The sequence below is a fragment of the Diceros bicornis genome, chromosome 4, assembly GCF_020826845.1.
Source record: "Diceros bicornis minor isolate mBicDic1 chromosome 4, mDicBic1.mat.cur, whole genome shotgun sequence".
NCBI classification, from domain to species: Eukaryota; Metazoa; Chordata; class Mammalia; order Perissodactyla; family Rhinocerotidae; genus Diceros; species Diceros bicornis.
In genome coordinates, this window is record NC_080743.1 from 9,563,050 (window position 1) to 9,567,687 (window position 4,638).

Consider the following 4,638-nt stretch of genomic DNA (forward strand, 5'->3'; position numbering starts at 1 on the left):
CGTGTGTGTTGACAGGAAGCACATGTTACCTTCCTACACAACATTTACTGTCAGTATTTTTGCCCAAATATGTTAAAGTACTTTGTTGATGATTAGAAGTGAAAACTGTTAAAGGCATAATGAGGCCAAATGCCAACTCTAAAGTAACAGAATATAGGACACATTTAAAAATCTTAATTTCTAAAGGTTAATTTTAGGGCCGGCCCCGTGGCTTAGCGGTTAAGTGCGTGCGCTCCACTGCTGGCGACCTGGGTTCGGATCCTGGGCGCGCACCGAGGCACTGCTTCTCCGGCCATGCTGAGGCCGCGTCCCACATACAGCAACTAGAAGGATGTGCAACTATGACATACAACTATCCACTGGGGCTTTGGGGGAAAAAAGATAAATAAAATTAAAAAAAAAATAAAGGTTAATTTTAAGACAAGGAATCATTCAGTGGTTTCATTTAAAATTAAAAATACAGGGAGTAGATTGTCCATTGCTCAAAAAGTCCAAAAAATTTTTTCTGAAGAACAGTTTAATGACTTCTTGGGGAAGAGGGTGCGAAAACCAGGGTATGTTGGCCAATCTAACACATCAAGCTATGTTAATACAAAATGACTGAAAAGCTCTGAATCTTTCTGTTTACTTTCAATCAGCAGCATTTGTGCAAACTGGTAAATTTCTGTAAGTTTCTAAGCATAATGACCCAGAACTTGGGAAGCTCTGAGATCTGGGCACCGGCTGTGTGCATCCAGAGAGAGGAGAAACGAATGATGGGGCCTCCACCAAGTTCTCTAGTTCACCGCTGCTCGCTGTGTGGTCTGCGGACAACTTCACAATAAGGTAAGAACAGAAGTTGAGTGTGGGCGTTTACAAACTTTTATGGCACTTTGACATCGCGGCTATTTCTAACCATGTGATCAGTGGGCTGATTTGTTAAATCTAATCATAAAATAATTGAGCTTGTTTTCTGTGTAACTGGCTTCATATTTTCACTTCATTTTTGTTATTTATTTTTATTGCATTTCACAAAGTAATGATGTGCAATGGATTGGAAATTAAAACATACACAGAAATAGAAATATAATGATGCACATCTGAAATTTATATATTGTGATAAACCAATGTTACCTCAATAAAAATAGATAAATAAGTTTAAATTTGAAAACAAAACAAAAGATTTTTCACCACAGTTTGAGAAGCACTGATTTAAATGCTGAGCACCTGGGACCTGAGTTGTCTGTGACCCTCTATTCAGAATACACCACAGAAGGGTCAGGGGTGTCCCACACTGAACTCTGCATGCCTGGCTTCACAAATGCCAGCACTATGTAAAAATGCTAGTTATTAACTTTTAAATTCACCATTTCTTCCCGATTTAATTAAGGTGGATTATTTTAGGAATGATGATGGAGAGTGCTAAGCGGAATCTGGAACAAAATTGATATCGGTTCACTCCTGTCTCCATTACTCATGGCTGAGGCTGGGCTTTCTCATCTCTGTGATGTCAATAGTCTCCCCTTCCGGCTTGCTGTGAGGATCAAGGGAGGTGAGTTATGCAGAGTACCTGGCACGTAGTGGGTCCTCCACAGGGGAGAAAGCTTGACTTTTTACCTTCATTTCTCCTCTGAACACAACATATAAAGCTCAAGGTTTTTTAAACGTATGACTGAAACTGGTTCAAATAATCCTCATCAGTAGTTTTTACAAATGTATATAGATCTCTTAATAACATCTTTTGGGGGAAGTCCTGTATTTTCTTGCTTTTATAAAACTTTTTATGAGTGTAGATTGCTCTGAATATACAACCAAAGATATAAATCTGTTAGATTTTTTCTCTACCTGCTGAGCCCTACAGGAAAGCTGTGACAATGGACAAGGGGATAATATCATAAGCCATTATTATTATCTCTATCAATGAAATGATTTATAATGATCATGGGACAAGCTGTGTGCTAATAATGAAGTCATTCCATACAATCTGTAAAAGCCACATATGGTGACACACCACTTCCTACTGTTTCGCATCTATTTATAACTCAATTATCTGGTGTTATTGTTAAGGGTGTTGTTCTGAGATTGAACAGTAATTGAGCTAAACTGATAGCAAAAAAAAAAAAAAATCTGTAAAAATGCTTTTAGCTTATTCTGTTATGTCTCTCTCTGCAACCCACTGCCTAAATCTCTATGATTCGAGCTAGTTTGTGTTTGGTTTAGAGAATAAATACAGTGTTTCCTTTCATTTCCTACTTGCATGTAGAAAAGTTTTTATATCTGATGCCATTAGTAACATGATTGCATTGTTAGATCCAGTCAAGGAATAAATTAGTCTCGTTTGGGAAGAACATTTCTTGTCTGCTGCTAAGATACTGTTTCTGAAATTATCATTACGGTAGGTAATGACCACAAAAGTGTTAATGCCCTCAGCAATGTACCTCACTTCCTCAACGGCTCATTGGAAATCTAGGTAGCTGTATTTTCAGTTTCTTTTCCTCTAATTTCCTTTAGTTTGAGCACTGTAATAAAAACCAGTTTTCCTTCAATCTATTGAGCGTGTGTGTGTGTGTGTGTGTATTGTGTTATATTATCAGGTTGTATACTTTTTAACAGTAGTTTAATGATAGTTACTTTGTGATTTAGGGAATTGATTTTGTTTTTTTTTCTAATTTGCCTTTGTTTATAGTTATTTGATATCCTATCAAATTATTTGGCTTTGAAGCAAAACAGTTAACAATACAGTGTTTGAATGATATGGGAATGCACTGGATAAATATTTCTTCAAAGAACATTGTGGCAGACTGAAAATGAATCAAACTAATCGTTGGTGTCCTACATTCATAGCACTATTAGGAAATTACTCCTCATAGTAATACATTGTGTTGTTTTGGCTTCCAAACAAGTTGACTTGAGGGATTGCAACCAACTTTGTTATAAAAGGACACATCACTGAAAATACTACCTTCTAAGCAGAAAAGAAAAATGCCTTATTGAGGCAATATGGTATTAACAATACCAGCTAAATAATGACAAAATTGCCATTCTTTAAATTAGAATACATTTAATAATTCTGTGTGGTGGGAGTGTTTAATATATTAAATAAATGATCTCCAACACCCTCAAAGTTTATGTAGGATCCCCCAAGAAATAAGGATGTTTAATAAGGGACAATGTCAGTAATATGTACCCATTATTAAAATGGATAAATAAATTACTTAAACTTTATAAGGCATTTTAAGAAATATATGTTATTTATTTAAGCTATGTCCTGCCACAAGCAAAGGAATGGTCATCATTTGATACAAATAAGGGATACCTAAGGTCCTGTACACTTTTCTGGTCCATGTGCAGAGTAATGGTCCAAACCAGTGCTGTGGTCTTTGGTGTCTTGGGAGTAGTCCCGGTTCTCTTTAGTCATCTTCATAGCAAGTCAGAAGCTGATTTGCAGGAGGGTTATAAAATAGTATATGGTTACCACCTCCCCGGGGAAAGGGATTGGGCCTGATGTGGAGATGGTGGTAGTCAATAAACTTGAGTCTCTCATGCTTTCCTTGATGAGACTTCAGGAATATGTTCAGCATGCTCCCTCCCACCAGGGGGAACTTGACCAAGTAGATGAGAACCTTCCACCTGCAAGCTGAACCCTCCTCACTGTGGGCGCCAATTGAGAGAGGCCAGCCCCTGTGTCTGAGACCAAGCTAGCAGCCCAGAAACCAGGCCCACTGCTGCCATTTTCTACCTGGACAGACACAGTGCTGCTTAACGCATTTTTTAAATTAATAAACTTTATTTTTTAGAGCAGTTTTAGATTCACAGCAAAATTGAGCAGGAAATACAGATAGTTATTATAAACCCCATCTCCCTCAACCCCCCACAACCTCTCCCATTATCGGTATCCTGTACCACAATGGTACATTTATTACAATTGATGAACCTACATTGACACGTCAGTATCACCCAACGTCCATAGTTTACAGTAAGGTTCAATCTTGGTGTTGTACATTCTATGGATTTGGACAAATGTATAATCACATGTATCCACCATTGTAGTATCATATAGAATAGTTTCACTGCCGTAAAAATCCTCTGTCCCCTGCCTATTCATCCCTCCTTCCCCACTAACTCTTGGCAACCACTGATCCTTTTACTGTCTCTGTAGTTTTGCCTTTTCCAGAATGTCATATAGTTGGAATCATACAGTGTGCCGCCTTTTCAGATTAGCTTCTTTAACTTAATAATATGCATTTAAGCTTCTTCCACGTCTTTTCATGACTCAGTAGCTTATTTCTTTTTAGCCCTGAATAATACTCCATTGTCTGGAGGGACCACAGTTTATTTATCCATTCACCTACTGAAGGACATCTTGGTTGCATCCAAGTTTTAACAATTATAAGTAAAACCTTGTAAACATCCATGTGCAGATGTTTGTGTGGACATAAGTTTTCAATTTCTTTGAGTAAATACTAAGGAGCTCAATTACTGGATCATATGTTAAAAGTATGTTTAATTTTGTGTGACACTGCCAAACTGTTTTCCAAAGAGGCTGTACCATTTTGCATTCCCATCAGCAGTGAAGGAGAGTCCCTTTTGCTCCACGTTTCCGCTAGGATTTGGTGTTGTCAGTGTTTTGGATTTTGGCCATTCTAATAGGCATGTAGT

General features: G+C 37.7%; 1 pseudogene; it reads right to left on the minus strand.

Annotated features, from left to right (window-relative positions):
- Positions 1-3,389: 3,389 nt before the first annotated feature.
- LOC131402211 (cytochrome c oxidase subunit 6A1, mitochondrial-like) lies at positions 3,390-3,711 on the minus strand (annotated as a pseudogene).
- Positions 3,712-4,638: the final 927 nt, after the last annotated feature.